Raw genomic sequence first — 24,517 nt, forward strand, 5'->3', positions numbered from 1 at the left:
TTCTTATTTTTAGTCTTGTTAAAATTGATTGTACCAATATATTGTGGAGTTCATAGCATATGTAGAAGTAAAACATATGACAAAAATAACACAAAGGATGGGAGAGAAAAAACAAACATACACTGTTGTGAGGTTCTTATACTAAATGAGAAGTGGCATAATGTTATTTAGAGGTAGACCATAATAAAATAATAGGTGTTTTCAAAGTTCTACATCAACCACTAAAAAATGAAAAAGAGGTATAACTAACAATCCAATAGTGAAATCATTAAAAAAAAAAAAAAAAGTACTCAATCCAGGGGCACCTAGGTGGCTCAGTCCATTAAGTGCCTGACTTCAGCTCAGGTCATGATCTCAGGGTCCTGGAATCGAGCCTCGCATCGAGCCCACAATAGGCTCTGCACTCAGCAGGGAGCCTGCTTCTCCCTCTCCCTCTGCCCCTCCACACCCCCATTTGTGTTCTCTCTTTCTCAAATAAATAAAATTTTTTTAATTGCTTTTAATTTTTTAAAAAAGAATATAAATCAATAAAATAGGAGAGATAAAATCAAACCATCTGCCTGGGGCATGACTGAAAGATAATATTTGTTTAGTTGCTAATTTATTGAAGTGTGAGGCTGAAGTCATGGCAGAAGCACCATTTGTACAGCTCAAGTCAATTTACAGAGTTTTTCCATATAGATTTGCCCATTTGATCAGACAGTGATCCTACTGGGTAAGACAGTAGAGCAATCTTCATTATTATTTAGTAAGTAGGTAATATTTACAAATGAGATAGCCACATTGAAAGACTTGCCAAAGATCGAACCAAGACATAACTTCAAAACTCCTGATCCCAAGTCCACTATCTTCCCACTATCTTCTCCTGATTCCTTATACTGGACACCATGGAACTTTTATAGAGAACCAAAGCTTCTTATTCCTACTTTCTGGGTGAAACCAGAAGTAAAGTAAATCAGAAGCAAAGTCAAAAATGTTTAGCCATGACTAAGTTATTGAAACATCAGAAATTTTTCTTAACACTTAAAGAAATATTTTTTTGTTACCAAGTTCACACATTTCAAAGATGACAACATAGATTCTTCATAAGCATTCCAAAAATATTACTTGCTGGCTGAAAATTGGCTATTTATAATAATTTTTACTTGACAGGAAGAACTTTCCAAAAGATAGCTAGACTCTCCTCCTGTGGATTTAATAAATCCCAAATTATCCACCTAAGAAACGTCATAGAAAGTAATTTGGATGAACTTTCTGTTCCATTTTGGCTAAGGGGAAACCCAAGTTCTTGAAGACAACCAGGACTCTCAACTTAATTCAGTGCACTGTACTTTCAGAGAACAGTAATAATTAGAAAATCTCCGCTATGTTATATTCAGTCCAAATCTGATTCCCTACATCTTATGCCCATGATAATAGAGCACAAGGGGAGCAGTTTAATGACAATAATCACTTCAGTTTATTTAATCAGGAAACTCACAGGCACCCCAATCAAGATGTCCTTTTCGGTAGAAGCAATAGCAGGTAACACATTTCTGCTAATAGCCACTTGACTGAGCAGCAATCCTAGCCAAGTGAACAGTTGATTTCAGACATATAATTACTTACGTGGATAGCTGCTAGATGGTACTATCTATGTAGGTGGAGAATTCGAGACTACTTCCCATGCCCCAATGCTTGTCCTTTTGGATGTCTAGAGAGAAATGAAACAAACATTTATTGAGCTTATAGCGTGAATTAGGCACCATACTAGGTACCTTATAGAGGCACTCTCATTTAATTCTTACAGTAATCTTTTGCTGCTATTACTCCCATTTTATGGATGAAGAAATAAAGGTTCAAAGAGGTGCATGATTTGGCAGAGTCCATGAAGTTTATTAAATAAAAACTCAGGGCTCTGAACACATCTCCTAAGTTTCAAAGCAGATCTTAATCAGTGCATCATATCGCACTGATGAACCAAAAGCAGACCCTGGGTTAGGCAAACGATGAGAAATGGGCAGATTTATTACCAGTCTCCCCATTCACCTCACACACCTCTGGCACCCTCCTATGGTCCATAACTATCCAAGGCTCCCAAACACCACCTGGTCTGGATCTGCCTTTCCCAGACTTAGCTCCCTGCTCCAGACAGAGCCCTCATCCTTGGCCTCCTTCCCCCGTTTGCCTTACTTCTCCATGACCTGGTTGGCTAACCTCTAAAAACTTAATTCATACTTGCTCCAAATACTCCAACACAGGTGTAAGGGTAGCATTTTAAGAAGAGTCACTATGATAGAATGAAGGGAAGTTTGCTATTAAGGACAGCAGGACATTTCAATCCCGATGTTTAAAACACAGTGCTCTAACGGGACCACAATGGCCACCCAAACCAAGATCCTTTTCTGTGAAAACATTTTCATCGCTTCACATCTGCTTCTTTGGGGTGCTCATTCCCATACAAGGTGAATGGAGGTTGCATGGGACACTGCCAACACCTGTGAGGCACAATTCACATCTTGTTTATTTTTATATTCCTGATGCTAAAACAATTCTTGGCACATAGTAGGGGCTCTTGATCTTTGTTGAGTGAATGAAAGGACTGAACAGAACCACATGGGTTTGAGTGGATACGTCACTGGCTCCAGCTCAGTCAAATCAGCTAATTTATCTCTCTGGCCCCTGTCCTAAGGAAGCAATGACATTAGCCATAACAAAAATATGCACTGCCATGTCTCCTTCACAGAAAAACAGTCTGAATAAATAGGATAGCAACTCCGATAATAAAGAGACCTCATTCCAATGAGGGAAACAATCCAACTCTGTCTAAAAGCTCAGGGATTCTGAACATTCTGAACCTAAGAAAAAGCACATCTAGACTTCTGGGGTCATTAAATCTTCAAAGCCATGTCCTTTTTTCACTATTTTGTCTCAGGTTTGGGGGCTTTGGGACCCAGTACTGTACAACCTTTATGAATATAAACCCAGGATACAAAAGCGATTTTACCTGTCATTTTTCCAATTTTACCTCAAGCCCATTATTTCAACTTTGAGGTCCCTTGCGTCCCAAGTCCTCGTGGATTTATCAGTGACGTTTTAGAGCTAGCTCTCATCAGCTCATGAGGGCTAACTGTTAAGTTTGCAGGACTTTTTCAAGGCTGTTGTCAAATACAGCCATTATTCAAAATTAAATTATGTAAATTAAGAAGTAAAGGACAATTGAGCCTTGAACAACACAGGTCTAAACTGCGCAGAGCCACTTACATGTGGATTTTTTTCTGATAAATGCAGTACAGTACTATAAATGTATTTTTTCTTCCTTACAATATTCTTAATAACATATTCTTTCCTCTAGCTTACTTGATTAGAAGAATACAGTATGTAATATGTATAACATACAAATACATATTAATCAACTGTTTATGTTATCAGTAAGGCTTCTGGTCAGTAGTAGGCTACTGGTAATTAAGTTTGGGGGGATTCAAAAGTTATATGTGGATTTTCAACTGCATGGGGTGGGGGAAAGAGGATAGTGCCCCTAACCCGTGTGTTGTTCGAGGGTCAACTGTATATTGAAAACAAATGTAATAAATATTCAAAACTCATCACTTCCTAATTATTGTACTACATTTCACTGTTACATAAATGCTTTTGAGATTATTTCTGCTTATGGTGGAAATACTACATAACCGTGGACTGTGTCACATCCCTTCCTAACAGCACGTTCAGTGACACCATATTGGTACTTTGAAATCCACATTGGTGGGAATATTTACACCATGAAGATGGGCAATGTTATAAATAAGGGCTTTTTCTTTCCACAGAGCCAGTTGTTAAACATTATCAGCACATCACTGGATTTATGCCATCCCAAAACTTTTGGGGGTGGAGGAAATAGTCTAGCTACAGAGGCAGGCAAGAAAAGAATGGGCACAATCCAATGAACTGACGCCATTGCTTCTTGCTGCCACAGTGTCACTGCTGAAGACTGATTCTTCATGGCCACTGGGGATGCTAATCTACTTGGTGATGATTCCTCTCTGATTCAAATGCCAGCATAAGGGGCACCTGGGTGGCTCAGTCATTAAGCGTCTGCCTTTGGCTCAGGTCAAGATCCCGGGGTCCTGGGATTGAGCCCGCATTGGGCTCCCTGCTCTGCTGGGAGCCTGCTTCTTCCTCTCCCACTCCCCCTGCTTGTGTTCCCTCTCTTGCTGTGTCTCTCTGTGTCAAATAAATAAAAATCTTAAAAAAAAAAAAAAAAAACTCCAGCATAAGGCAAATGGCACAGCTCTTCAACAGAAAATAAGCCTATAGTCTGAGGGCTGGATTGGCCAGAGACCTCATCTTTGGACCGCAGATGTGTGGCTCTTTACGCTCAGCTCTTGTGATCTACACCCACAGCCATCTTTGTATGCCAGCTGATTCCAGGGCCTCCGTTTTCCAACTTGATTCCCACGGATTTATCATAAATATTGGGCAAGTTTTCTTTTTAATCCACAAAACACAAAGAGCTCTATTGCATTCCATGTCCCTGGATAGGGAGGCTACTTGTCATACCCCTACCTTTGATAACTCTAAGGGAGACCTCACCCACCCTTCTAAAAAAGACTACACTCTATGACCCAAAATTGAATTACTGCCCCAAGAGAAACACTAAGTATTTTCAAGATGCTTATACTTGTTGTCCTCAGTCAGGGGAGTGGTTAATATCAAGTATTCTAGAGTGATACGATTTTTTAGCTCTTCATTTACTAAAGAAGAAAAGAAGCAGAGAAAAGAGAATTTTAATCTTTGCAAGCACTTTGCTGTAATCAGATACTCCAAGAAAATATCTATCTTCAAACAAGACTCAATAGCTTACTCGTTTTTTAAGCAAAGCATTTTGCATACATTTTATTCTAGATATAAAACCAGAAGAAAAATAAACCATGTATCATAGTACAGTTAGTTGCCAAAGTACTCATATTTTAAACATTGTTTTTCACAAATATCCTGGGAAGTATGTTCTATTATTTATGTTTTACAGACGAGAACATTGAGGCTCAGAGATAACTAAGTGGCTTTCCAAGGTTACATAACCAATAAATCCAAAATCTCTCTGCTCCTGCTCCAAATCAGAATTTCCTTTCTAAAATTCCTTCTCAAGAGATGGGAATATAACCAATAGAGTCCTCTCCTCAGCATTCCTTATCCCTGCTTCTGCCATGCTTATTTCTGTACCAGGCCTTTGCCCATGATAATATCCTTACATGAGATCTCTTCTTTCCTTCTCTCTAGCCTTCCAAATCTAATCCATCCTCAAGATTCAGTTAGGGCTCAGTCACTTAACTACACACCTAACAAGCATAAAAAGAGGTGACTAGAGGGATTATTCATTTATGAACCCCTTTTACAGATTAAAATTACAGTCTTACATTCCACATTATGATATAAACAAAGTGTTTCTAGTGTTTACACGAAGTTAAATCTCTTCCAACTGGGATTTAAGACCCCATAGCTCAGGTGATGTTTGAGTTGGGTCTAAGGTGAGAAGGTGCAGACAGAATATGCAGAAGGGAAAATTATATTAAGAATGGCATTTTTCTAAAAAAAGAAAAGAATGACAATCTTCTGAAAGCATGAGCAGAGATAGAAATTTAAAAACATAATGCTCGATTATAAGACTTAATGGAAGAATAATATGCAATAGAGTTAAAAATAAAAAGATAAAAAGAATCTAAGTGCTTTAAATAACTTTAAAAGATTTAAGTGAAGCCCCTCACTTTTAAATATTTTTAATTTTTTATCTCAAATTTAGACTTACAGAAAGTTGCAAAAGTGGCACAGAAAATTTCTGTGTACCCTTCACCTAGCTTTCCCTGATGTTAACATCTTACATAGCCATAGTATAATTCCCAAAGTCAGAAATTAACATTGAAACAATACAAGAAACAATGGTTTTCAAGACACTGGACATCAGACAATGAATGACAGTGATCTCCAAGAAACAAGAAACAAATGAGGTGAGCCCTACAATTGTCTGGGCTTACTGCCTTGAGAGGATTTCCAGGCCAAAGCCTGGGGAGGGGTGACTGACGCAGAGCCAGGGGATGCTCCGCGTTGAGACAGGCTAGAGTTTGGGGGATCAAAGCAGCTGGAGTTCATTGGATAGAATGCTAGAGCAGAGAGAGCTGCACAGAGAACCCCAGAAGTCTGCAGAGGGTCCCCCCAACTGTTTGGCAGAGTACTGATCAGTGCATGCATAATGAACAACCACCCAAGACAAGAAAAAGGATCATCCAAAAGATTAGAGGAGGAAGCGCTCATACAGAGCAGAGTGTAGACCCTGTCCCCACCAGCCAAGCCAGACAAACTCCCTGGGGACAAACTAGGGAGAGTTCTCAGAAAGATCTAGCCTCAGTAGTGGGAAATTAACCAACCCTGCCCTAAACACTGCTCCAGACCCACCTAGCAAATTATAAAGGCAAGATTGGAAAGGATCAAAGTATTTCTAAGCAACTTTAACTGCATCCCAGCGCAAAGCTGAAAGAGATGTATATAGGAATACAGAAATATCCATTGTTGCCTTGCTTCGTATGTTGGTTTTGAAGTCTGTGCTAGTTTAGGGGTGCCTGCCTGGGTGGTCAGTCAGTTGAACATCTCCTACAGCTCAGGTCATGATCTCAGGGTCCTGAGATCAAGCTCAGGCCCCGTGTGTCTGAGCCCCCTGCTAGGTGGGGAGTCTGCTTCTCCCTCTTTCTCTGCCTCCCCGCTCCGCCTCCCACCCTCACTTGTGTTCTCTCTCTCTCTGGTAAACAAATAAAATCTCTAGGAAAAAAAAAAGTCCGATGCTACTCTAATTCTTTTGTCTTTGTAAGGAATTTGATCTTTTTGTCTAGAGAGAGACCTTGAGGATTTTATCTTTATTTCTGAGAACTATTAGTTGGACCAGGCTATGTCTGAGAATTGATAGTTCTGGGTTAATTTTGCCAGACGAGTCCTTTCGTGTGTTGATTTAGGTCTTTTTCTACTTCTGGAAGTTTTCTTGGATTATAATTTTAAATATTAGATTTGTTCCATTGTTTTAGTTTTCTTCCTCAGGGCCTCAGGTAACTTGCCTGTCTTCCATTTGCCTGTTTTCCATTTCTACAACTTTCTGAGCCTTTTTACTTTTTTCTTTACTCATTACTATTCCCTTGGTTGTTTTCCTGCCTTTAATGAAGTGCTCCTTTGGTCCATTTTCCCTTGTGCATCTTGTAATTTATTCTTCATTTCTGAGATAATTTTTTTCTTCCATTTCTTTCCTGAGTTTAATTAACTCTTTTTTCTTTTTATCTGTCTCTCCTTTTTTTTCTTTTCTCACTTTTTTTTTTCTTTTTGGTCCGTTTCTGCTTTTAGTTTTTGGGTTTCAGATTTAAAGTGGTTTTTATATCTGCAAATGCTCGGTTCAGTATGTTTCATTCATTACGGGAGCACAGACTTATAATTTTCTTCTGCTTCATGGCTGTTTTTCAGGAGGGGAATTTTCTTCCATTGATTTGCATGCAAATTCATTTCCTGATTTTCTGAAGTATTTCTCTGTAAACTTTCCTTTTGTTCATTTTTATGGTATTGCAGCATTTTAGAAGATTCCTAGTTTAATTCCTCTTCAACGTAGAAATGTCCAAGTACTTTAGTGGGGTTTTGTCGGACTGTTTTAGTGGTGAGGCTTCCGGTTTTTTTTATTCTCTTTTGTCTTATAGGACACAAAATTTCTCCCTTTTTCATCTTTTGCCCTTTACCACTTTATTTCCCAAGGGTGATTCTTCCTTCTTTTTTTGCCTTTTCTCCCCCCAGAAGCTTTTTCCCCCAGAATGCTTTGAAATCAGGTTTTTCCTTTATTTTTAAGATTTTATTTGTTTATTTTTCAAAGGAGGGGGGGGAAGCAGCAGGCTCCCCACTGAGCAAGGAGCCTGAGGCAGTACTCCATCCCAGAACGCTGGGATCCTGACATGAGCGGAAGGCAGACGCTTAACCAACTGAGCCAGCCAGCCATCTCAGGTTTTTCCTTTAAAATAGAATCTATCCCTTTAAATTGTATGTCTGGTCTTTTTTTTTTTTTTTTTCTTTTAGTCTTTCTGGTCCTTTAAGGACCGAATACTTTGAAATCCCTTCTCTGCTATTATGCTCTGATCTGTCTGGTTACCTTTTTAGGATTTTCAGATTTAGGGTATATGCAATCTTTCTGGTGGTCACTTCAACTCACCCACAGGTCCCTCCACTAGAGTCCCTCCTGTGGGCCCTAAGGCCTCTCTCCATCTGCCTTTGCTCACCATGAAACCCCACGGTGTAAGAAGGGACCCCATGGGTCACAGCACAGAGACTCGTTGACTTTTCTCTTTTTACTCACAGTTACTTTACAGTTTATTATTTACATTAATGTTGAGAAGTGGTTTTCATCAAATTTTTGTAGATATAAAATTATTTCATATCATTTGGGGAAGAGACTTGGGGAGGTTGTTTACCTCACTGCTGCCATTGTTCACAGCTCCCCTGAGTCATCATTTTAAAATCTTTTATTTAAGGATAATATACATATCAGGAGTGCACATAGCGTAGGTATGCGGCTCAAAAAATTTTCACAAACTGAACACATCCGTGTATCCAGACACAGAACCAAGGAAAAGACCTTACCAATACCACAGAACCAACTTGTGCTCTTTCCAGCTGGTATCCTACCCCAAGGGTAACCACAGCACAGATGAGTTTTCCCTGTTTTTGCACATTCTAGAAATGAAATCATATGGCAGGTACTCTTACGTGTCTGGCTGCTGAGATCAAGCTTCTGAGATTCATCCATGTTTTTCCATTCATGTCACAAGTTATTTACCCCATCCCATGATCTGCAGGTAATTTGGCTAATTTGTATAGTACTGTTGTGAACATGCTTATACATGCCCTTTGGTGAATATATGGAAACATTTCTGTGGCATCTATACCTATGAACAGAATTGCTTGTTCGTGGACCAGCAGTATACAGAAATTCCTGTTGCTGCACGCACATCCTTGTCCAAAGAGGGTATTGTCTATCTTTTTTATTTGATCTGTCCTGGTGGTGTATAGTCATATCTCATTGTGATTGAACATCTATTCATCTTTTATTGGCCATCTGGTTCTCCTCCTTTGGCAAAGTCTCTTTTGGTTATTTTTCTTTTGCCAGTACTTCATTTTAGAGGAAAGAGACCTTTTACCTGGTGACCAGTGATTTCCCCATGTTCACAAAACTGATGAGTCATAGAGCAAAAGTCAGGCCCAGCACAACAGCACTGGATTCTCCAGGCTTTTTTTTTTTTTTTAAACCACCAGAATAAGGAGTTCGGGGTTAATCCTGTTAATATTTGGTAATCACTGAAGGTTTTTAAGCTGGGTAATGGCATGGCATTGGTGAATTAAATAGACAATTCTCAACCTGGTGTGTGGAATGAATTATAGAAAAGTGGGTGTATGGGTAGACAAACCACGTAGAAGACAAATAATTCAGAGTGATACACACAGGGAGAGACATAAAAAGATTGGCAAATCAGGGATAAATCAGAGAGAAATTAGAAAAAAAGATTTTTATAATCATTTTTTAAGCACAGGAGACAAAAACCCAGACAGAATTAGGTACAGTACAAGGTTATTGGTGATGGGGAGAGCATGAGTTTTATTTTAAATTCAATGATTTTCGCACGTCAGCAGGACATTCAGGGGAAAAGTATTTGAGAGACAACTGAAAAATAAGAATTGTAGGTTAAAGGTAGAGATTTGTGAATCATCTGCAAAAAAAAAAAAATGACATGGGAATAAAGATAATGTAATGAAAGAACACCACAGAATCCAGAGAAGAAAAGCCACCCCTATTTAATGGTTGGGAAGAAGAATTCAAAGAAGTCCCAGAAGAAGGGGCTAGATACCTAAGAGGAGGACAGAGGAGAATCAGAACAATATTATGGCATGAGGCTCAAAGAAATAAAGTTTAAAGCAGGAAATGGTCAGCACAAAAACCTCAGAGAAGCAAAAGAGTGTGAGGTCTGGCAGAGGAGAAAAGCCTGCTGGGTGTAACGTGTATGTTGTCCCAGGTGACAGTAGGGAGAACAGTGTCAGTACCATGCTAGAGATGAAAATTGTATCATAAGACATTCAGAAATGAGCTGATAATCAGACAATACAAATCGCAATATATTTTTTTTAAAGATTTATTTATTTGAGAGACAGAGAGAGTGAGCAGAGCAGGGGGAGTGGAGGAGGGGAGGACAGAGGGAGGGAGGGAGAGTCTTAAGCAGACACCACGTTGAGCGTGGAGCCCAACACAGGGCTCTAGATCTCATGACCCTGATATCACTACCTGAGCCAAAACCAAGAGTCAGATGCTTAACCAATTACGCCACCCAGGTGCCCCAAATAGCAATATATTAATGGAACTCTATTAATAGCTTCAACTGTAAAAAGCAGAAAAGAATTAACAGAAAAAGAAAAGGCAGTCAAACAAAAACTTTTTCCAAATGGAGGCGATCCTTGCTTATCTGGGAGACAGAAGGATGCCCCCAAAAGAGAGATTTATTGATAATGTTAGAAAGCAAAGGGTTAATTGCAGTCATGATGCTCAAAAGGTTAACAAGATTTGGAATGTCCCTTATGAGGAGAATTAGTAAGGAATTAAGGATTTCTGTTTCTGAGGGGGGAAAAATCCGGAAAATCTTTCTTCTACAATGCTGCATAAAATATTACAAGCATTCCTTAAAAGTGTAGGTGAGTTTGCAAGAAAACAAAATTCTCGGTTTCCAGAAACAAGAAGCTCCTGAAAACCAGAGAGGTAAGCCTCCCAGCTGGCATCACTCTGCGAGGGCGGAGGAAAGGGAACACAGTTGTTTTGGGTAACCTGGCGGTTTCGATATTTTTGTCTGTGTTGGAGTTAGAATTCAGGCTCTGCTTCAACCGAGGCCCGTTTAAAGATGAACTCTAATGATAGGAGGATTAGGGAAAAAAACAAGCCAACCAGAAGCACAGAAAACACCTTTAAAAAGGTTGTTTTTTCCAGGCCTAACCTTGAGTGGAAAAAATAGATTCTCCAAAAATGCATATATCTGGGTCTAGGCCATACACAGATATTTGGTTTGCGTTTATACTAGCCACATCATGTGCTAACCCCTCAATCCAAGAAATCAACATAAAAATATGCCCCAGGTTGTCAATATCCTGGAATACTAGTGTCAAAAAACTCTGAAAGGCTATGCTTCCAATCCCGGCCACACAGGAGTCCACAGGTAAAGTACCAATGAAGATACACTTGAGCCTACTAATTGGAAAATGAGCAATATTTTATAAATACAAATCTATCCACAATGGGCATAATAAATCATAGGATTAGATCTTCAATAAATTCAGATAATTAAACAATCTGAATAAGACTAGAAAATAAAGTGTTTAAAATGGTTAAGGACAAAACAAAGAAGTAAATTTTTTAAATGGTTAAAGACATAAAAGAAGATATGCAAAAAGCTTAAGAGCGGTATACTGTTTAAAAATTAAAATCAGGAAAGAAAACTCAGAAATAAGATGCACTGAATACAAATAAGTACAATTTCTAGGAATAAAAAATATATATAGCCATTGAAATTATAAAATTCAGCAAATGCATCAAATAGCAGAGTCAACATAGAAAAAGCCAGAATTGAAGTACACAAAGATAGATCTGAGGAAATTGCTCAACGTGAATCTCAAAGAGACAAAAAAGGATGAAAGTATCAGGAGGTTAGAGGCAGAGGATAAAATAAGAAGTATGAACATATACCTAAATGGAGTTCTAGAAGGGGATTCAACCAAAGGAAATATGGCATAGATTTTATTTTTTGAAGACCCAAATGAACTTAAAAAAGCTCGAATTTTAAATTGTTCAAGTTGGAACAACTGTACACTAACTCTTCTCTGATTCTCCCAATCTACATTCTTCCCCCTTTTCTCTGAAGTTCTTTGGTAATTACAATCCATACATCACAATGTACCCTCTAATTACATGCTGTCTTGCTGACAGCGACAACGGCTTCACACATGCTAGCCGTATCTCCCTAACTCAACTGTAGGATTCCAAACAAAGAGGTTATGTCTTATACTTCTCTTGTATTTCCTGCAGTGCCTGGTATCACCTACTCTAAATTAGAATTTAATAAGGGAAGTAATAGAATTAAAGGTTAAAAAAAAACCTTATTTTAATCCTTTAATATATAATACTTTATTTTAATAAAGGCATATTCATTTATCTTTTTTGTAGACAAGACACATCCAAGAACACAAACGTTTCAACCAAGCCTGGCTAAGCAAGAGTTCAGCTTGAACTTTTATCTTCAGTTAAAAATTCCTTTAAGTGTTCATTCATTTAGTATGCATCTAGCAAGTTTGCATGCTGAGCATATTTTGTAAATCAAACTATAAATAGCTATAATAAATGTCATATGTAAATTGATCTATTTTCAAGGTTTCTGAGTACAACAGAGGATCTGAATAATTTTTTGAATGGCTGACAAACACTTTTTCTGCTTTTGCATTTGGATATCTCCCAAAGAACTGAGCAAATTTTCCTAAAACTCCATCAGCAATTCTCTGTAAGATTAAAAATGGACAGGAGAAAATTCACTTCTTAAAATGGTAATTAATTAAGGAGGTCAATAGCAATGAAAATTAATAGCTTGAGCTGAATATGTGGTCCCTACATTCACATAGCTTTATTCCAGTGACACAATAAAAAACGTGTGACAGTTACATAAAAGAATAACCGGTGGAAAATGTGCATAGGCCCACAATTCATAATGGCACATCACTGCTGACCATTTCAGCATAAAAATTCATTATTAGAACACAACTTGAGGGGCGCCTGTTTGGCTCAGTAGGTTAACCATCTGCCTTTGGCTCAGGTCATGATCCCGGGTTCCCAGGATTGAGCCCCACGTTGGGCTCCCTGATCAGCGGGGAGTATACTTGTCCCTCTCCCTCTCCCTCTGCCCCTGCTCGTGCTCTCTCTCTCTCTCGCTCACTCTCAAATAAATAAAATCATTAAAAAAAAAAAAAAAGAACACAACTTGAGGGTATCTCCCTCCAAAAAAATCTACGTTTCTTCATAAAGTGTAAAATGACTTAATGAAAGCAAGTCAGATCTTAAAAAGGCTTTTGCACCATTAAAATAACTGGATTCCTTCATAACATGGTTTTATTCCCTGTGTCGTCTAAAGATCAATTACTGAACAGAAATAATACACTGGCCAAGAAAAAAACTGGCCTGAAGAAATTAATAGATCAGGAGATGGAAGCCAGCAAGCTCAGAGAGAAAAACACAGAGAGATGTCTGTCTCCCACCAATACCACACACACACACACACACACACACACACACACACACACACGGGCATGCGCACACACGCACACATACATGCATACATGCACACACGTGATTCAAGCCACAAGAAAGAGAACTTCAGAGTCCAAGATAGGAATGACAAAGCAGCAATATCTCACCTGACCTTGGTTTAGGTTGCTTGCTCTTCACAAAAACAAAAAAAAACAAAAAAAAACACAAAACCACAGCTGGAAACATAAGGCCAAATCCCATGTGTCTTTTGGTAATCTGAATAGTTAATTCTCTTCGCTTAAAGGCATCCGTTTTTGTTGGTAGAGCAGTTGAATGGGGTAAAAGCTTGACCTAACATGTTATATTGAACCTACAAGTTGTCTTGGCCAAAGTCTAAAATAAAACCCTAAATCTACATGAAGCTATGTGTGTAAATCTACATGAAGCTATGTGTGATATTACACTAACATGAGGACCCTCAGCTATCCATGCACTCAGCTCCTGGGGCGACCAAGCTACATGTCAGGGAAGGGGTAAGAACGCAAATCCAGCAGCACATGTGAAATCAATTTGCTCCCTGCTCTGTTGATCTAGAACAGATTGCTGTGCTTACAGCCTCCCATTGAGTAAGGATTTTTAGCCATGAAATTTTCCAACTGGAATCTGCTAACTCCTGAGTGACAACCAAAGGCTCTCTCACCAAAACTCTCCTTGGGGATCTCTGGGACTTAATTCCATCAAAGAGTTCAGTCTTCTCCATCTGCTCACCATCTTATTTGTTAAATGCCCAGACTTCTAACTCAAGAGAGGAAGTCTAATTAGTCAAGAGAGCAGAGGGACCTTGAACAAGTCAGCCTGGAGGCTGGGGGCCTTGAGTTCACCTTGAGTGGGAAAAGCCTCAGCCCCACTGTGCCTTTCACAGGAAACTGACAATTATGTCCTCTGAATCCTTGGGGGAAAGAAGCCTATGCACTCATTCTCTTTTGAAAGCATTCTCCTTTGAAAACCAAATCCCAGAAATGTCATCTTCAAAGCCAGCAGAAATTATAAGATGTCTCCTCATGCTGTCAAGTTTTAGAGACCCTGAGGGAACTTGTTTAGAGCTACCCCAGAGGCATTTAGAGACACAGGAACAGAGTTTCTTATCCCAGGAAACCTAAATAAGTCCCACATATGCAAACTTCCCAGTAAGCTTAACACTTCTCTGTGAAACCAAGACCCTCAAAGGTACTGGAGGAAAAAGTCATCTTTACCATAAATCATCCCTAGATCATTGAGTTTTTCCAATCTTATAATTTTAAAAAATAATCAAATACTGCATTCATGGTATTGCAATCCAGATAAGATCCCAAACAAGATTTCTGTTTTTTTTATTAGTAGTATAAATTCCTCTTTCATTACTTTAAAATGGAGTGGGATGGGGAGAAGCATTTCCACATCTAAAATTCATAGTCATTGTTCAGCACCTCACCCATTGAAACGTTCCCCAAACAGATGATTCTTAGATTTGATGGATTAAAGTGTGCATGCTAAATAAAGAAAAAGAAATAAGAAAACCTGAGAATTGGAAAGAAACTTAAAAGTCACTAGTGAAACCTTCTTATTGAGGCCCAGAGAAGGGCCCAGAATCTCATGGTTAGGGCCTAAGTCACCAAGCACCAGGAATTCAGATTTGGGTGACCGGCAGACCAGAATCCTTTCTATGCACCAGACTCCTTAATCCTGTAGAACTAAAGAATCTCAGGACACATGGGATGTACCAACCAGGGAATTCAAAGTTACATGCTATTCAATTTTGACCAGAATTGCCTACATATAATTTATGTTCAGACGGTCTTTCAGCTCTCCTCCAGAGCTTACCATGATGCCCAACCCCAGTGAACAGCCACTGTCCTAGGTCACAGGAAAAGTAATGTTTCTTACGTCCACCTTTCCACTCCAGGTCTGTTTTCCTTTAAAGCCATCTGACTCAATGACTTCCAAAAGTCTAAACAAAAATGTCTTTTTCTGATCTGAACTTGTCATGTTTCAAAGACAAAACATGGTTTGTATTAACTCCCTTGAGCTACCTGTGCTCTAAAAACTTCCTCCTATTTTTGGAACCTACCATTTCTCCAAAATTACACTATCCAGTACAGTAGCACTAGCCACATGTGTCATGTAAGTGTAAATTTTAATTATTTAAAATTAAGTAAAATTGATGGGACGCCTGGGTGGCTCAGTCGGTTAAGCGTTTGCCTTCAGCTAGGGTCATGATCCCAGGGTCCTGGGATCAAGTCCCACATCGGGCTCCTTGCTCAGCAAAGAGCCTGCTTCTCCCTCTGCCTGTAGCTTGTGCTCTGTCTCTCTCTTTCTCAAATAAATAAATAAAATCTTTAAAAAAATAAGGAATATCACTTAAAAATAAAATAATAAAATTAAATAAAATTGAAAATTCAGTTTCTCGATTACATTAGGCACATGTCTACGATGACTACAATAGTGGACAGTGCAGATACAGAACATTTTCGGCATCACAGAAAGGTCTATTGCTCAGCAGTGCTCTAGAAGATGCAGACTTCTTCCCAACTAGACAGTGAATTCCGTAGTCTTCTCAAACCCTGCAACTCTGAAACCCAACTGCTTATTGACTATTAAGCCCAACCAAAATGGGATTCCACTAAATCTGCATTCTATCTGTAGAGGAGTTTACAACCTAGCTCAGACCTTTTATTTTTATTTTTATTTTTTTTATTTTTTGTTTTGAGATCACTGTGAATTCCAATGCAAGTCTAAGAAATGATACAGAGAGATTCCGCATCCCCTCCACCTGGTTTCCCCCAAAGGTTGCATCTTAAATAGCTATAGTACAATATAACCAGGAAATTGCTATTGATATAATCCACTGACTTTATTCAGATTTCAGCAGTTTTGCATGCACTATTTGTTTTATGTCTGTGCATGTGTATGTTTAGTTCCCTGCAATTTTACCACATGTGTAGATTTGTGGACAAACATCACAATCAAGACTCAGCAGAGTTCCATCACAAGACTCTCTTACACTACCATCTTATAGTTACAACTACCATACCTCCTCCCCTCTCCCTAACTCCTGGCAACACGTAATCTGTTTTCCATCTCTATAACTTTGTCATTTTAAGGAATATCATCTAAATGAAACGATACAGTTTGTAACATTTTGAGATTGGCTTTTTATCACTCAGCATAATTCCCTTAAGATTCGTCCAAGTTGTTGAGTGTATCAATGGTTCACTCCTTTTTACTGCTGAGTACCAATCCAAGGTATGGAGAACCACAGTTTGCCTAACCGTTCACCCACTTAAGGATATATGAGTTGGTTCCAGTTTGGGGCTATTACAAATAAAGCTGCTATAAACACTTGTTTGCATGTGAACATAAGTTTTCCTTTCTCTGGGAAAAATACCCAAGAGTGCAATTGCTGGGCCATATGGCAAATGCTTGTATAGTTTTGTGTGAAACTGCCATATGCTTTTCCAGAGTAGCTGTCCATTTTACATCCCTATCTGCAATGTACGAGTGATCCAGTTTCTCTGCATCCTCATCCACATTTAGTCTTCACACTACTCTTTATGTTGCCATTCTAATAGGTGTGTAGTAGTATCTTCTTGTGGTTTTAATTTGCATTTCCTAATGGTTAGTGGGGCTCGTCACATTTTTCATGTGCATGTTTGCCAGGTGTTCTTCAGTGAAATGTCTGTTCATGTCATTTGCCCATTTTCTATTGGATCGTGTGTGCTTTTTCCAGTTGACATTTGAGGGTCTTTATGTATATTCTAGATACTAGTCTTTGTGAGATACACTGTTAGCATGTATTTTCCCCAACCTATGGCTTTTATTTTTTTTAAGTTTTTATTTAAATTGTAGTTAGTTAACAGATAGTGTAAAATTGGTTCTAGGAATAAGTAGAATTTAGTGATTCATCACTTACATACAACACCCAGTACTCATCACAACAAGGGCTCTCCTTAATACCGATCACCCACTTAGCCCATCCCCCACTCACCTCGTCCTCCATCAACCCTCAGTTTGTTCTCTGTCCTTTAGAGTCTCTTATGGTTTGCCTCCCTCTCTTTTTTTTTCCCCTCCCCTATGTTCATCTGTTTTGTTTCTTAAATTCCACATATGAGTGAAATCAGACAGTATTTGTCTTTCTCTGACTGACTTATTTCACTTTGCATAATACACCTGCTCTGCTGGGAGCCTGCTTCTTCCTCTCCTACTCCCCCTGCTTGTGTTCCCTCTCTCGCTGGCTCTCTCTCTCTCTCTCTGTCAAATAAATAAATAAATCTTTTTTTTTAAAAAGTTGATGGATGTTTAGGCTCTTTCCATAGTTTGGCTATGTTGATAATGCTGCCATAAACATCAGAGTGCGTGTGCCCCTTCAAATCAGTATTTTGCATCCTTTGGGTAAATACCTAGTAGGGCAGTTGCTGTGTTGTAGGGTAGTTCTATGTTTAACCTTTTGAGGAACCTCCATACTGTTTTCCAGAGTGGCTGCACCCGTTTGTATTCCCACCAACAGTGTAAGAGGGTTGCCCTTTCTCTGCACCCTTGCCAACACCTGCTGTTTCCTGTGTTGTTAATTTTAGCCATTCTGACAGGTGTGAGGTGATATCTCATTGTGGTTTTGATTTGTATTTTCCTGATGATGAGTGATGCTGAGCATCTTTTCATGCGTCTCTTAGCCATCTGGATGCCTTCTTTAGAAAAACGTCTATTCATGTCTTCTGCCCATTTCTTAACTGGATTATTTGGTTTTTGGGTGATGAGTTTGACAAGTTCTTTATAGATTTTGAATGCTAACCCTTTATTTGATATGTCATTTGCAAATATCTTCTCCCATTCTGTAGTTTGCCTTTTGGCTTTGCCATGCAGAAGCTTTTCATCTTGATGAAGTCCCAATAGTTCATTTTTGCTTTTGTTTCCCTTGTTTCCAGAGACGTGTCTAGTAAGAAGTTGCCCGCCTATAGCTTTTAATCCTCTTCACAGGGTCTTCCAAAGTTCTTAATTCTTATGAGGTCAATTTATCAATTTTTCCTTTCATATATCATGTTTTTGGGTGTAAAATATATGGAATCCTCATCCAGTCTTACATCCCAAAGAGTTTCTCCTATTTTTTAACTGAAAATTTAATACTTTAACATTTTAAATTTAAGTCCATGGTCCATCTTGAGCTAATTATAAGGTGTGAGGTTTAGGTCAGTTCATTTTTTTTGCCTATGAATGTCCAATTGCTCTAGTACCATTGGTTGAAAAGGCTAACTTTCCTCCAATGAATTGCTTTTGCATCTTTGTCAAAAATTATTTGGGCAGGAAAAGTTCTGGAGATCTGTCGTACAATATGAATGTACTTAACACTACTGGACTATATACTTAAAAATATTTAAGGTGGTAAATCTTATGCATTTTTGCCACAATTAAAAATCTTTTAAAAATAATTTTAAAATTAGTTGGGCATATCTGTGTGGGTCTAACTCTGGGTTCTCTGTTCTATTCCATTGATCTATATGTTTATCTTTTCACCAAAGCACATTGCCTTAATTATAATAGATACTTAATACATATTAAAAATAGGTATAGTGATTCCTCCCACCTTATTCTTCATCTTTTGAAATTGTTTCAGCTATTCTAGGTCCTGTGCAGACATTTTTTATTATTACTTTATCCCTCACAAAAAAATGTACAAAAGAACATTTCACATATATGGAAAAACTGAGGCATTGACCTCTATTTTTACTCATCAAAAATTTACTCGTTGGGGCACCTGGGTGGCTCAGTCAGTTAAGCATCTGCCTTCAGCTCTGGTCATGATCCCAGGGTTCTGGGATCAAGCCCTGCATCAGGCTCCTTGCTCTATGGGGAGCCAGCTTCTCCCTCTCCCTCTGCCTGCCATTCCCCCTGCTTGTGCTCACTCTCTCTCTCTCTGTGTGTCAAAAAAATAAATAAAATCTTCATTAAAAAGTGTACTCATCAAATAAATTATCATTTATTGAGCACTTTTTCTATGTTGGCACATTACAGACAAGATCTCATTCAATTTTCATATAAACTTATGCAATATGTGCTATCCTCATTTCTATATACAAGGTAACTGAAGATCAGATAAGTTAAGTAATTTTCCCAAGAACACACAGATGGTAAGTGGTAGAATCAAGACTTAAACATGGATCTGTTTGATCCAAAGCCCAAGACTTTCTGTCGTACCACTGCATACATCTTTCACAATGTCTACCACCTGCTTGATAATCTCTCTTTTATCTCAGGGATACAAAGGTGAGGAAAACATGGCCCTGATTTTGAGAATCTCTTAAATTATTTCAGCAGTCACAGAACTCGAGGTAACAGTCTAAGAATAGGTACAACTGAGCTGAGCTAGAATGCCTTTTTCCATCTTTCTTTGTGGAAATTGCTTCTCTTATCTCAGTCTTTTATTTTCTAACAATGACTAGCCACTTAATCTGCCCAAATTTCCCAATCTGAAAGATCCTAACCATTTTCCCCTACTAATCCTACCATCAACTTTCAGGTCATCATAATGCTATATCACTCTATTCAGTTGGTAGAGGGGAGAGGAGATGGACATAGCTATTCCAAACCAAAGGCTTATGGTAAATAGCTTTAACCCTCAATAAAGGTAATCTTTACTGTTTGGCACAGGCAAGCTGATAGCTGGAATACTGCTTACAGTAAGGTCCATTTAGTGTCTGCACAGGGACTACTCTGCAGCTACTGTAGCCCTTCAGGACCTCCAACACTTAACCATATGCAGTGATCCAGCACAACAAAGCAATACTCTTTAGAAACACAATATTTGTATCTTAGTTATATCTACTTTGAAGCTATCAGTCAAGACAGGGAAGAGCTCTATGGAACTGTCTACCTTTCCCATTGCAAACACATGATTTCATTAGTATTCCTCTGGGGTTCTCATATGAGCAGTGAAATTTCTTGGTTTTCTAAAAGGTTAAAGAAGGTCAAATCTGGTTTTTATTGTCTATCAAAAAATAACCGTTAGTTTCTAAAATGGGACCTCATATATATGGTAATCCCTTCCAGGAAAAGGAAAGTTCCAGAATAAATAAATCACTAGAGGAAGGTCACATTAAGGAACTCTATGTTCAAACGTCATGCAAAGCAACAGGCTTACAGAGATGAAAAAGGTTTAGCCCCTGACCTTAAGGATCTCACAATAGCAAATAACTACAATGCACTCTAAAATAAAGGTTTGCATGAAGCTTCTTTCTCCTGAAGGAAGAAAATTATGCTCAATCAGAAGAGGTCAGGAAAAACTTTACAGAAAATTTGAGATTTGAGTTAGTCTTGAAAAGTTTTAAAACCACAGATAAAAGTGTAGAAAAGGGCTATCTTGGAAAATTTTTAAAAATTTTCTCAATGAGAAGTTTGACTTCAGAAGTCTCCTTCGATATAAATATCTGTCAGCAACTTATCTGTAAAACAGGACTGACATCACCTCCCCTCACATAGATATTGTGAGAAATGACTGTGACACTCCTGATAAAATGGAAATCATTACCAACCCAGGAGAGCAACATATGTCTCCATGCTCCCTGCATCCCACCCACTCCTACAGTCTGTACTTGGCAACACAGCGTCAGAGCACAGATTTCCACCAGACAACTCCTCTAATGACTGCCCTGTCATCAGGGAAGATCCCCACCAACCACACTACCCAAACCTCTGAGAAACAGTGAGGAAATATTTTAAGTAGGGATCCTGTTTGACAACCAGATCCCCACAGATACATCACAAAGACAGAGAACATATAATATTCAACTAAACACAAGAGCAAGCTCATCCACATGGTCCCAGAGGGGCAGTCTGTCTGAACGTGTGAGATACTAAAAGGGATAAAGGACTCTCTGTTGTCCAGACAATGTGGTCCCGTTTCATTGTTGAACAAATCGCTTATTTTTCACCCCAAAACTTAAAACAGCAGAGAGAAGTTAAGCCCTTATCACATTAAGAGACGTATATTTAAGTGATGTGCCCAATTAGACCTAATGTGTCCTCCCAGCGCAAACTCCAGTCTAGCCCAATTCTCAACAAAAGTTCATTAGGGAAAACCACATTTGTGGAAGATAGCTTCAAAGATGAGGGGCCCTCCACTGACACAGTGAATGTGACTATCAGAGAGCTAAATAGGCAACATTGAAAGATTCTTGTTAAAAGATACAGTCCTATAAAGTCCTTTCTGTCTGTACTGCAGGCACGTCATGGAGAGTGTTAATTGGCTGATCATACAATACTCACCTTTTCCATGGAACGTCCAGAGAAATTTTTCTTAGATCTTGGTAGAGACAGATGAATCTCCTGGAAAGAAGGTAAAAAAAAAAAAATTATGGACACTTTGACTATCATTATTTATCCTATTTATACTTTTGCTTTGGCTACCAGGAAGCACACACACAACTGAAATGTCCTTATAGCCACTGCCCAGGACCTATGGCATATATTTGGTATTATTTTTTTACCCTCATTTTTTTCTTCACCCTTATTTCATTATTCATCTATTCTTTAGCCTCTTTTACTATTTCTGTAAGATATAAAAAACAAAAGCCCAGCCAAAGAGAATAAATGTTGAGAGATATCTGACTATAATTTATGCTGGTCAGTAGATGGCATCACCATAAACTGGAAAACAAGTGACCCTGGAAAGAAAGTCTGTGACAGCACCCAGTGAGTCTGGTACCAAGATCCACATGCTTGGGGTCATTCACTGAATCTGAGTTTTCCAAACGTCTTAAACATATATCCTTAGAATCATCTTAAAGACCAGGCATGGAAGAAAGAGCTAATGGATACAGCTTTGAGGCAGTTCCTACTTCTTTAAAAGTAAAAATGTTAAATGTAAAAATAAATTCGATTCAATGTGTATAGCTCTCTAAACTTATTTCAGAAATAAACTCAGAATCATAAAATGATTATTGTTTTTATTAACCCATATTTTTGTGAAATATGGTAACCAAAACTATAACTTGGTCACTATCTTAACATGGGTTCCCCTGAAAGCAGAGCTGGAGACAAAGACTCGTGTGTCAGTCCTTTAGGAAGATATATGAAACCATGGAAAAGATATGAGTCAGCAAAGCAGGCCAGGAGGAAGAGCCATTACAAATATCCATCATCAAGTTGGCCTCCACTGTTGACAATCGACTTCTTGGTCCTAAAGGACCATCTGACAAACCATATGAAATACGTTTTAGAACTCTCAGTAGAGAGGAAAAAATTGTATCTACCCAATGCCAATTGATCAAAGTTCATCCCACCAGCGTTCATGCCCCAACATTTACAGGTTGCACGTGTGTGAGTGCCCACTGGGTTTCCATGGCAACCCATGCTGCGCCACCAACAGAGAATCCCCAGGGTGGGGCACTAGAGAATTGGCCAGAGGCATCTACAGGAAGCAGGTCAGAGCCCTTGCAGAACTGATTATGGCCCACAATGTCATATTCTTGGGAACGTATGAAAAATAAACCAAAAAACAACAACTATACTTCTTTTTCCTGATCTGTCTAGAATCCTTTAAAACTTGAGAGAGGGGAAAAAAGGCAGTCTGTCCACAAAGCATTGGTGAGATTAAAAATCAAATACTAAAGTAGACATTAGCAGTAGAGAACAGCTGGAACAGAAGTATCCCATTGTGTTTGATGTAAGCATGAAATGAAATTAATGAATAACATCGCTGCTGGTATGACAAGGATTCTGGTGACTAAGAATTTTCTGTCTGAAAGAGATCATCATGAGGACCCACCCCACAGCCAATCTAAAACACTGTGTGCTCAAAACTCTCTACCTTCCAAATTAATGCCAAGCTGAAGGAAGCAGACAGCAGTTGTTTGAATAGAAAATTAGTTCTCATACACCCAAAAAATATTTAGAAATTTTGGCAGCCTAAGAGTATCAGAACATAAGATTAGAATCTTTTGCTATTGTCATTAGAATCTGCCGTAGAGACATTTAACTCTAGCAACAGAACATAGTGGCAAGAATAAGTCAAGAGTTGTGAATAAGGCTTAGGACCTTTTACACCTTGAATAAATGAGTGACAGTTAAACATTTCTCCTTAGAGAAAAATACAATTTTTTTAAAGATTTTATTTATTTATTGGATAGAGAGAGACACAGTGAAAGAGGGAACATAAGCAAGGGGAGTGGGAGAGGAAGAAGCAGGTTTCCCGCTGAGCAGGGAGCCCGATGCGGAGCTCAATCCCAGAACCCTGGGATCATGACCTGAGCCGAAGGCAGACGCTTAACGACTGAGCCACCCAGGTGCCAAAAATTTTAAATACATTATTAAAATATGTAATACAAAATTAATGTAGTGACAATAAAGTTTTAATGTAATGAGAAATTTACCACAATATTTCTATAAAGGCTACATTCCTTTAAATACAAATTTTATATTAATCATTTATGATTACCAAATTTCTGTAAAGAACACAGTGAATAGACTATTAGTGTTCTAGCTCTGTTTCACATTAGGGAATCATCTTAGACAACAATTCTCAAAGTGGATTACACGGATATTAAAAAGGCCTCCAGAGTTTCCTGGTAAGATGTGATTACATCTTAAAAATAAAATCTTAAAAACTCTGGATTAAACAAGGTAAACCACTGGGGATCAGAGAGAGATGGAGCAGGGGGTGGGGCTTATAGCACCAGCATTCAAATCTTGGTAGACCAAGCTCTTGCTCGAAGCAGTGCCCAAAGACTGGCCAGTGGTTCTGCCTATGTGCAGACCTGAGCCAGTGGCCCCCATCTAGGCGGGAAGCTTGGCTGTCTGTTCTGCCAAATTTGGATCCCAAGCCAACAGGCTATACCAGTGTGGACCTAATTCTAAGTCCCTGCCCGAGGAGGGGAACAAATTCACTGCTTCGCCCAATGGCTGAGCATAACCTTCAATCCCATCCCTCCAGGAAGCATGGCCACAGATGCCTGGAAGACTTGGAGAACAACTTACAGCCCATTCAGGAGGAGAGTGAAGCCAGCAGACCCACAAAACTGTTGAGCGTAGCCTCCAGCCCCACATAAGGAAGAAACCTGAACAGTTATCCTGAGCAGCCTCGGAGGCCAGCCTACGACAGCAGAGCTGAGAGTACAGCCCTGCGCAATTGCTGAACACAACCTGAGGCCTTGCCTAGGCAGGCAGCCCAGCCTA

The 24,517-nt window shown here is 38.9% G+C and overlaps 1 long non-coding RNA gene across 1 annotated transcript in view; it reads right to left on the bottom strand.

The window, feature by feature from the left end:
* Window positions 1–1,463: 1,463 nt before the first annotated feature.
* The window catches only part of LOC117797110, a 42,570-nt gene continuing 19,516 nt past the window's right edge, over window positions 1,464–24,517 (bottom strand). Inside the window, exons 2-3 of the long non-coding RNA XR_004621997.1 lie at window positions 21,611–21,670; window positions 1,464–1,693 (exon numbers count right to left, since the gene is read on the bottom strand). This is a non-coding gene — a long non-coding RNA (uncharacterized LOC117797110). The remainder of the gene's footprint in view (window positions 1,694–21,610; window positions 21,671–24,517) is intronic.

The sequence above is a fragment of the Ailuropoda melanoleuca genome, chromosome 18 (genome assembly GCF_002007445.2).
Source record: "Ailuropoda melanoleuca isolate Jingjing chromosome 18, ASM200744v2, whole genome shotgun sequence".
In the NCBI taxonomy this organism is placed as follows: domain Eukaryota; kingdom Metazoa; phylum Chordata; class Mammalia; order Carnivora; family Ursidae; genus Ailuropoda; species Ailuropoda melanoleuca.